The sequence below is a fragment of the Sylvia atricapilla genome, chromosome 25 (assembly GCF_009819655.1).
Source record: "Sylvia atricapilla isolate bSylAtr1 chromosome 25, bSylAtr1.pri, whole genome shotgun sequence".
NCBI lineage: Eukaryota > Metazoa > Chordata > Aves > Passeriformes > Sylviidae > Sylvia > Sylvia atricapilla.
This window is the reverse complement of record NC_089164.1, coordinates 2,462,826-2,472,960: the sequence shown is the minus strand read 5'-3', so window position 1 is coordinate 2,472,960 and position 10,135 is coordinate 2,462,826. Positions and strand designations below refer to the sequence as shown.

Sequence of the window (10,135 nt, the reverse complement as noted above, 5' to 3'; positions counted from 1 at the left end):
AAAAGGCGGATCCCGAAATTCCTCCTCATCCCACACCCAGGGATGCTCGGGAAGGAGCAGCCCAAAGGCTCCTCCGGAGCTGGCACAGAATTTTTTGGGGGGGATTTAATAAGGGGCTCTAAACAGATTTAAACCCTGCCGTGCTTCCAACCGGGAATGCGCAGGGAAAAGGCTCCCGGGCACTCCGCTGATCAGTTCCGTAGGTGAGCAAATAATTCCGGCTCCTAATTACAGTCATAAAGCAAAAAATTCCCTCCCAATCCCCAAATTCCTCCTCTCCTCTCGTCAAACCCCTTTTCCCCCTCCTCGATGAAGGAGCTGCTTAATTAGGAATTAACGGGGCTGTTGGAGTAATTGGGAGCAGGAATGAGCTAGGCGAGGTTCATTAGTGCTGTGATGGGTAATTAGCAGTTCCGTGCCTGCGGGAATTGATATTTTTGGGGGTCTCCAAAGGCCTTAGGGTGTGAGGAAAGCCGGGAGAAGAGCAGGGAATTGCTGTGGACACCGTGATGGGACCGTGATGGGACTTTTCCCATCAGCATCCCAAATTCCAAGCAGGAATTTGGGCCTCGAACAGACAGCTCCGGGCTGAGCAGGGAGAGGGGGAAAAAAAGCAGGAAAAAATTCCTTTAAATCCCTTTTCCAGCAGCTGCGGGAGCATCTCCAGCTCGGTGATCCCCCCAGGACCCCCCGAGAACCTCTCCAGGGTTTATTTATCCCCGAGCACCACGGCGCTGGCACTGGCTCTTCCCTATATTTAGCCCTTGAATGGAGAGAGATTTTTTTTTTTTTTACAGACTCTCTGCCTTGTGCCCAAAAGTCACTCAGTGTTTCCATGAGGAACTCGGGGGGGTTCAACGCCGAGCTCGGCTCGCAGGGCACGGTGACAAAAAAAACCTTCCCCGAGTGTTCCAGCGGCGCTGGATTTACCCCCCCAGCTCCGGGGATGAGATCAGGATCTGGCCCCGCGTTTTGATGGGTTTGTGACTTGGCTGATACAACTCGGCTGATTGAATTCATTCTTCGGGCTGAAAAAACTCCACCTACAAGTTCCCAGCCTGGGAGGCATTAAAGGCAAATTAATCCAAATATTAGGGGCTGGGTTTAAAGGGAAATCATCAGGGAAGCCAGATTTTTATTTTTTTTTCTTTTTCTTCCTTTTCTTTTTCTTTTTTTTTCTTTTAAGGGAAGAGCCTGGTGGAAGGATGATTTCTTTTTTTGGGTTATTTATTTTATCTTGGCGCTGCTCCTCGAGGCCTGGCACTACCCAGGCCGGGCACTGCTCGGCTTCTCTTCCAGAGCAGCCAGAAAAAGTGTTGGGAGAAGAAAAGAGGTGGCAAAAATCGGGATAACAGCGGAGATTTCCATTGGGATTTGTGTCCCTGATGGAAAACTCAGGTGCTGCTGGTCACTGGGGGCCTTTGGCTGGTTTTCCAGGGAATGGGAAGGGAGAGGCCTTTGGATCTGGGATCCAGAGGAACCTGCAGCAGGTGCTGGAGGCAAGGAACAAGAGAATCCATCCAGGAATCCATCCAGGAATCCTCCTCACATCCAGGAGAGTGCTCCTGGATCCCAGCCAGGAAAGGGGATTTGGTCCCTCCATCCATGGCCAGAGCCATGAGAAAAGGGATAATTGATGATCCAGCCCTGATCTGAGGAGGGTGAGGAGGATGAAGGCACAGCCCTGCAGGGACTTCCCAGTGGGATCCAGGATGTCCCTCAGGGCTCTCCTGGGAGCTCCTGACAGAGCCAAAGCAGCCTGTCCCCACTGTCACCCCAAAATCCTGTCTGTCCCTATTGTCACCCCAAAATCAGTCTGTCCCTATTGTCACCCCAAAATCCAGTCTGTCCTCACTGCCACCTCAAATGTGGCCTGCCCCATTGTCACCCCAAATCCAGTCTGTCCCCACTGCAACCCCAAATCCAGCCCATCCCCATTGTCACCCCAAAAATCAATCTGTCCCCACTGCAACCTCAAAATCCAGTCTGTCCCCACTGTTACCCCAAAATCCAACATGTCCCCATTATCACTCCTGTCCCCAGTGCCACCCCCGGGGCTGTGACACCTGGAGCTGCTCCTGATGTGCCTCCTGAAGCTCCAGGCCGGGTGTGTGGGACACGAGCAGGAGCTCAGCTGGCTCAGGGCTTGTGTCCTTCTCCTTCCTGTGTGGGGACACCTCTGTCACCACCCCACACCTCTGTCACCACCCCGGGAGGAGCAGGTGGCCTGTGGCTGTCAGGGCTGGAGCAGGATGGGTGACACCGGCACGGGCAGGTGACACACACACACATACAGAGGGTCCCAAAATATTCTCTGCAGGGATTTTTCCCGTCTGCAGCTCGATGACCTTGGAGGTGACCCTCCAGCTCCTGCCAGGATTTTCCCTTTTCCTCCACGTGCTTCTCCCTAAACACGGCCTGCCAGAGGCTCTGGGGCTGTCCCCATCCTGTCACCGCACAGGAATCACATTCCCCACGTGGATTTTTGGCGTGTCCCTCCCACAGCCACCACCCCGGGGTGAAAAACCCGCTTTTCCCCCATTTCCACCCAAACCCGAGGATTCGCGGATTCCCGGCATTGCCGAGCTCACACGCCTTCCCCGAGGCAGGAAGGCAGATTTCCTCCCCGGAGCCCCAAATCCAGATGGTCAGAGATTCCTTCCAAGCTCCCAGAACCTGTCGGGGAAGGTTCCAGAACCTGCTGGAAAAGGCCGTTCAGTCTCAATGGCAGTTTGGCCATTCCAGGGCCCGTTGGAAGCGGCTCCCACACCTCTGTGCCGAGCTGCTCCAGGCTCACGGAGAGCTGGGCTGGTCAGGGCTGGCTGCTGGTGGTGGAGGGAGAAAATCCATGTGTTTATTCCCAATTTTTAGTGGAGGGGAAAAATCTGTGTGTTTATTCCCATTTTTTTTTTTTTTTGGTGGAGAGACAAAATTCGTGTGTTTATTCCCATTTTTTGGTGGACGGATAAAACCCGTGTGTTTATTCCCAAATTTTTAGTGGAGGGGAAAAATCCATGTGTTTATTCCCATTTTTTGGTAGAGGGCTAAAATCCATGTTTTTTCCTTTTTTTGAGGGGGAGAGATAAAATCTATGTGTTTATTCCCATTTTTTTTTTTTTTTTGGTGGAGGGCAAAAATCCGTGTGTTTATTCCCAATTTTTATTGGAGGTATAAAATCTGTGTGTTTATTCCCATTTTTTGGTGGAGGGTTAAAATCCTGATGTTTATTCCCAATTTTTTTTGTGTTGGACAAGCGTGGAGCGATTCAACAGACGAGGCCAGAGGTCGTTTTTCGAGCCTCAACATTTTCCCTTGTAGCGAGAATCCCCAGCCTCAAAATACTTGATTTTTCAGAAGGAATAACCCTGTGAACTCCCCGGGAAGATGCCAAGGAGGAATTCCCAGCCCAGGGCGTTTTTCCTCCCCTCAAAGCAAAGCTCAAAGCCGGGTCGCGCTCCAAAGGACGCAGAGACAGAATTAAATCCAATATGGAATTAAATCCGCCGTTTTGAAGCCAGGCGACTTCAAACAACATTCCCTGCTCCAAAAGAGCCGCTGCATGGGCTGAGGGAGGGATTTTGGTGGAAAATGGAAAGGAGGAATTCCCAGGTTTTCCAGCCTTGCGCAGCACCACGGGCTGGGAGCGCTCAGGAATGTGGAATTATGGAGGTGCAGGCCCTCAAGGGGGGAAAAAATTCCGTGTTGGGAGCGCTAATGAGGGGCTGTGCCCGCACGGGGTGTTCCACTGGTTTAACTGGAACCAAACTGGGCCTCCGGGAGGGGATTTAAGGTGCCCCTTCCCAGCCCCGCTGGCCCCGAGGCCACCAGCACACGGCCAGAGCTTTGGGAAGGATTCCGTAAGGGATTTTATCCGGGTTCTTTTGGAAAAATAAAAACAAAAAACAAAGGGGTGAGGTGTGGGATGGGGGAGCCTCGTGGCGCTCAGGGTGCCAGTGTCCCCAAAGTGATGCTGTCCCATGAGGGGACAGCTGCTCTCAGGGTGGGTCTCACCCCAAAACCCACTATAACCCCACAAAAACCCCAAATTTTGTCACAGGTGATGAAGTCCCTTGTGCCTCCCCCACACCCAGAGTGAGCATGAGGGTGTCCTCGCTTTTTGGGGTGCCCACACCGCCCTGGGAGGGGTCCCCACATTGCCAAGGGATGTCCCCAGACTTTTTTGGGGTGCACATCCCACACTGCCCAATGAGGTGCCCACACTGCTTGGGGGTGACTGGGGTTGCCCGTGGGGGTCCCCACATTGCCCGAGGGGTCCCCACATTATTTGGGGTCGCACCCCACATTCTGCCCCTGGGGTCCTCCCACTGTTTGGGGTGCACACATTCTCTTGTCCTGGGGGTCCCCGAACTTTCTGGGGGTGCACCCGCCGCCCTGTCCGGGGTGTCCCCACTGTTCCCGGAGGTCCCCATATTGTCCGGGGATGTCCCCACACTTTCCGGGGGTGTCCCCATTCCTTCTCAGGGTGAACCCCCCAATTCTTCCAAGGGGGTCCCCACATTGCCAGGGGGGTGCAGGTTCGGGGCTGCCCGGGAGTGTCCCCAAATTGCCCGGGGGCGTCCCCACCTTCTCCGGGAGTGCACCCGCCGCCCTGTCCAGAGTGTCCCCACTGTTCCCGGGGGTGACCCCATTCTCCCGGTGGTGTCCCCAACCTTTCCAGGGTGCACCCACCGCCCTCTCCAGGGGTGTCCCCATTCTCCCTGGAGTGTCCCCACTTTCCCGGGGGTGTCCCCAACCTCTCCGGGGGTGCACCCGCCGCCCTGTCCAGGGTGTCCCCACATTTCCCGGGGGTGTCCCCAACCTTTCCAGGGGTGCACCCGCCGCCCTGTCCAGGGTGTCCCCACATTTCCCGGTAGTGTCCCCACCCTTTCCAGGCGTGCACTCCCCACTCCTGGCGGTCTCCTGTCCCTGTTGGGGGTTCCCCACGGCGCTGTCCCCCCTCTCCGCGCCCTTCACCCCGTTCCTTCTGCCGTCCCCCTTAAGCAGCCGTCGGGGCGTGCAGCCACCTTAAGGGAGCCCCTCCCCCGGCGGGCTGGGACGAGCCCTCCCCCTCCCTGGCCGCCGTCCCCTCCCTCGCCGGCCCGGCCCCGCACGGCCCCGCACGGCCCCGCACGGCACGGGGGTTGCCATGACAAGCATTTTCTCCCGTTAGCTCCGGGACCGCTGCCCCCGTTCCATCCCATGGCCAGTCGCGGAGGCTCCGCCGCCAGCCGGGCGCCGTGGGACCGGAGCCGGTGAGTGCTCGGAGGGGTTGGGGGCGCCCCGGCACAGGGGTCCGGGAGGGGGGGGGTCCCACGGGGGAGGTTGAGGTGTTGGGGGCACCCACGGGAGTGACGTGGGGCGGCTGCGGGAGGGGGTTCTTTGTAAGGGCGCGGGTGGGTGGGTGGGTGGGAGCATCGCTGCCGCCGCTCTGGCGGGGCGGGTGGGGCGCTGGCAGCGGGGATTTCACCCGCCCCGATCCGTCCCGGTGCAGCAGGTGGGATGAGGGGGGGCTTGGCGTGGGTTCCTAAATCATGGGGGGGCTCAACGTGGGACCCCCGCGACCCCAACCCCACGTGGATTGATGGGGTGACCGCGGTCCGGCCGCTCTGGGGCGTGGGCGGTGTGAAGCCCCCAAATATCTCCTGGGGGGCAACTCCGGCAGCCCCCCCCTCGGGATTTGGGGTGCGGAGGACGCTCCGCTCGGATCCTACAACTTGTTGCCTGCCCTTGAAGCGGCGGCGGGGTGGGGGAGATGAGGTGGGGGGCGCGGGGTTCCCGGTCGCGCGTGTTGCTGGATTTTTGGGAGGCAGCGAGTTGTGGCATTGCGGGGAGGAGGAGGAGGAGGAGGAGGATGAGGATGATGGAGGAAGGAAGAGGCGGGGGAAGGGGAGGGGGGCTTGCGGCAGCCCAAGGACAGAGCGGGGAAGGTGTTGCGTGGGTGGTTTTGGGGTGTTTTTTTTTTTTTTTGGGAGGGGGCTGCTCCCTGCCTGGAGTGGGGTGACTGGGGTGGGGGGCGCGTGGGGAGGGTGGGATGCGGTTGGGGAGGTGCGTGCGGGGGTTGCCCACGCCACGGCTGGGCACGTCCCCCCTTCCTGCCTGCACCAATCCAGCTGGGCAGAGCCACGGCGGAGAAAACAGGAGTGGGGAGGCGGAAAAATAAATTAAAAAAAAAAAAAAATCAGGAAATCTGTTGGAAAGCCCGGCCGGGCTCTTGGCCTCGTCCGTCTCCTCCTGCCTCTGTCCCCAGCGCATCCCAGCCCCGGCTCCGGAGGCTCGCAGCATCCCTGGCCTGGCTCGGTGGGTCCGTGCCCCCCGTGGGCTGCCCGGCGGCGGGGGCGGGGGGCTGTGCGGAGCCGGGTGGTCCCTCCCCGCTTCGCCAGAGGCGACTGGAGATGTTGGGAGGGGAGGAGGGACAATAGGTTATTGTGCTCTTATCTCTGGAGACCTGAGCTTGGGTGGGGGTTTGAAGAGCGAAGCTCAAACCAGTGCAGCCAGTTTCTGCCCGTGGCCGTGGACCGGCAGCCCCGGACGTGGGTGGACGGGCAGGAGCCGAGGGCAGCGAGCTGGGGTGGAGGTGAGTGCTCGGAGCTCGTCGTGGGGCACCCGGAGCCGTCCTGGGGCCGGGGGACCCCAAGCGGAGCCCCCACCCCACCCCAAAACCCCCTCCCAGGCTTGCGTGGACGAGGCAGGGGCTGCAGAGCCGCCTGCCTCCAGACGCTGCCCTCAATCTTTCGCTTCCCTGAGCACTGAAACGCACCGAAATTATTAAATCATGAGCGAGAGAGGCTGACGCCCCCGCGCTCCGCCAGCCCCACCCCGCCGCGCCCCGGGGATCCCTCCCTGGCCCTGGGCTTCCCTCCTCGGCTGAGCCCCCGGAACCCCACCCCAGGGCTGCCGGGGGGCTCAGGGGGGCTGCAGGTGCCCCTCGGGTCTGGGCGGACCCTCCCTCAGTGGTGGGCGCTGGGGGGGGTTTGGAGGCCTGCCCAAAATTCCAGGCTGTGACTCGCCGGGGCCGGGCTGGATTCACTGGGGTGCGTGGATGGCCGCGACACGGGGAAGGTGCCGGGATGGGGCAGGTGGAGCCGGGCAGGAGGGCAGCGCTTCCCCATTCCTCCATTCCTGCCCCGGCATCCCCCCGCATTCCCCGCGGGCTCCGGCCCCGTCCCATCCCTGCTTCTTTCTTCTTTCCCGGCTGGAAAAGCGCTGGGAAGTGCTGCAGGTAGAGAGGTTTTAAGAGGGCGCCGGCTGTTGTTGGGTGTTGGTTTCTTTTTCTTTCTTTTTTTTTTTTTCCTTTTTTTTTTTTTTTATTTTCTCCTCCCTTCTCCGGCGACGATGATGACGGAGGGAATTCCCTGCGCTGCCGGCTCGCCGCTCGCGTGCCGCGGGTCCCGCAGCTCTTCCCCAGGGAATCTGTCGCTGTCACCCCGAGCCTTGGCAGCTCCGGAGCCGGGAGCCGTGTGGCCGAGCCCCGCGGGCAGAGGCCGGGCAGGGCGGCGGCCCGAGGGTGGCACAGCTCCTTGGGCAGGATGAGTAAGAGCAGGGAGGGACGGCTGCTCCTCTCCACTATTGTTCAGCAGTGGAAAGCGGCGGGGTGGAGCTGAGCCGAGCCCGGAGTTTCCCCTTGTCCCCAAGCCCTGGCAGACGAGCCCGGCTCCTGCCCCCTGCTCCTTCCCCGCCCGCTCTTCTCTCGGCTTGTGGTTTGTTGGGTTTTTATTTTTTTAATCCTTTTCCTGTTTCTCCTCCCTGCTAGGCCACGAGCGGAGTTTTCCCGCAGTGGCCGTTCCGGCAGCGCGGGGACATTTGGGGACCCCAAATCCCTGCGGTGGGGAGCGGGGGGGGACTCGCGGCCGCCGCCCCGTTGGCTGCCGCTGCCGCTCCCCGCCAAGAGCTCGGGTAAGGGCTGGCAGCTCCGGCTTCCTCCCGGCCCACGGCTCCTCCCCGCCGGGCACGGCTGCGCCCTGCTGGAAAGGAACCGGCGGAAACCCGGGGGAAAAGCCCGGGGATCCCGCTGGGCTCCGGGAGGGGACGGGGACACCCGGCAGGGATGCTCGGTGTGGCCGTGGGGATGGGTGCAGGTCATTTGGGAGGTGACCCATGGTCAGTGTGGCCGTGGGGATGGGTGCAGGTCATTTGGGAAGTGACCCATGGTCAGTGTGGCCGTGGGGATGGGTGCAGGTCATTTGGGAAGTGACCCATGGTCAGTGTGGCCGTGGGGATGGGTGCAGGTCATTTGGGGAGGTGACCCATGGTCAGTGTGGCCGTGGGGATGGGTGCAGGTCATTTGGGAAGTGACCCATGGTCAGTGTGGCCGTGGGGATGGGTGCAGGTCATTTGGGGAGGTGACCCATGGTCAGTGTGGCCGTGGGGATGGGTGCAGGTCCCTTGGGGAAGTGACCCATGGTCAGTGTGGCCGTGGGGATGGGTGCAGGTCCCTTGGGGAAGTGACCCATGGTCAGTGTGGCCGTGGGGATGGGTGCAGGTCCCTTGGGAAGTGACCCATGGTCAGTGTGGCCGTGGGGATGGGTGCAGGTCATTTGGGAAGTGACCCATGGTCAGTGTGGCCGTGGGGATGGGTGCAGGTCCCTTGGGGAGGTGACCCATGGTCAGTGTGGCCGTGGGGATGGGTGCAGGTCATTTGGGAAGTGACCCATGGTCAGTGTGGCCGTGGGGATGGGTGCAGGTCATTTGGGAAGTGACCCATGGTCAGTGTGGCCGTGGGGATGGGTGCAGGTCATTTGGGAAGTGACCCATGGTCAGTGTGGCCGTGGGGATGGGTGCAGGTCATTTGGGAAGTGACCCATGGTCAGTGTGGCCGTGGGGATGGGTGCAGGTCCCTTGGGGAGGTGACCCATGGTCAGTGATGAGAGGGACCATGGCAATGGGATGGAGGTTCTTGGATGGGGAGTGACCAGTGATGAGAGTGACCGTGGCAGTGGGATGCAGATGGGGAGCTGTGACAATGGGATGTGGGTCCTTTGGGAAGTGACCAGTGCTCAGTGTGACCATGGCAATGGGATGCAGATCCTTGGATGGGAAGTGACCAGTGCTCACTGTGACCATGGCAGTGGGAGGTGATCATGGCAGTGGGAACTGACCAGTGCTCGGTGTGACCATGGCAGTGGTCAGTGACCAGCAGTCAGTGAGCAGAGCTCAGTGTGACCATGGAATGAGAGGTGACCAGTGCTCACTGTGACCATGGCAGTGGGAAGTGGCCATTGGGAGGTGACCAGAGCTCGGTGTGACCATGGAATGGTCAGTGACCAGTGGTCAGTGAGCAGAGCTCGGTGTGACCATGGAGTGGTCAGTGAGCAGAGCTCGGTGTGACCATGGCAGTGGGAGGTGACCAGTGCTCACTGTGACCATGGCAGTGGGAAGTGGCCATTGGGAGGTGACCAGAGCTCGGTGTGACCATGGAGTGGTCAGTGACCAGTGGTCAGTGAGCAGTGCTCACTGTGACCATGGAGTGGTCAGTGACCAGTGGTCAGTGAGCAGAGCTCGGTGTGACCATGGAGTGGTCAGTGACCAGTGGTCAGTGAGCAGAGCTCGGTGTGACCATGGAATGAGAGGTGACCAGTGCTCACTGTGACCATGGCAGTGGGAAGTGGCCATTGGGAGGTGACCAGAGCTCGGTGTGACCATGGAATGGTCAGTGACCAGCGGTCAGTGAGCAGAGCTCGGTGTGACCATGGAGTGGTCAGTGACCAGTGGTCAGTGAGCAGAGCTCGGTGTGACCATGGCAGTGGGAGGTGACCAGTGCTCAGTGTGACCATGGCAGTGGTCAGTGACCAGCGGTCAGTGAGCAGAGCTCGGTGTGACCATGGCAGTGGTCAGTGTGACCATGGAGTGGTCAGTGACCAGCGGTCAGTGAGCAGAGCTCGGTGTGACCATGGAGTGGTCAGTGACCAGTGGTCAGTGAGCAGAGCTCGGTGTGACCATGGCAATGAGAGGTGACCAGTGCTCAGTGTGACATCCCTGGTGTTCCCCACGTCCCGTGGTTCACTGGGAACTCCCGGATGCAGGGGTGCTGCCGGGTGCCTGCAGCATTCCCGTAAGGGGATCTGGTGTGCAGAGCAGGAGATGACGGATCAGCGGGGGCCAGCTGGGAATCTGAACCCTTCCCTGTCCCCCTCGGGTT

At 60.1% G+C, this 10,135-nt stretch overlaps 1 protein-coding gene across 1 annotated transcript in view; it reads left to right on the top strand.

The window, feature by feature from the left end:
• Positions 1-4,941: 4,941 nt before the first annotated feature.
• Positions 4,942-10,135, top strand: part of LOC136371621 (plasma membrane calcium-transporting ATPase 4-like) — a 47,055-nt gene continuing 41,861 nt past the window's right edge. The window contains 1 exon segment of the mRNA XM_066335820.1: positions 4,942-5,252. The gene's annotated coding sequence lies outside the window, so the exon portion shown is untranslated.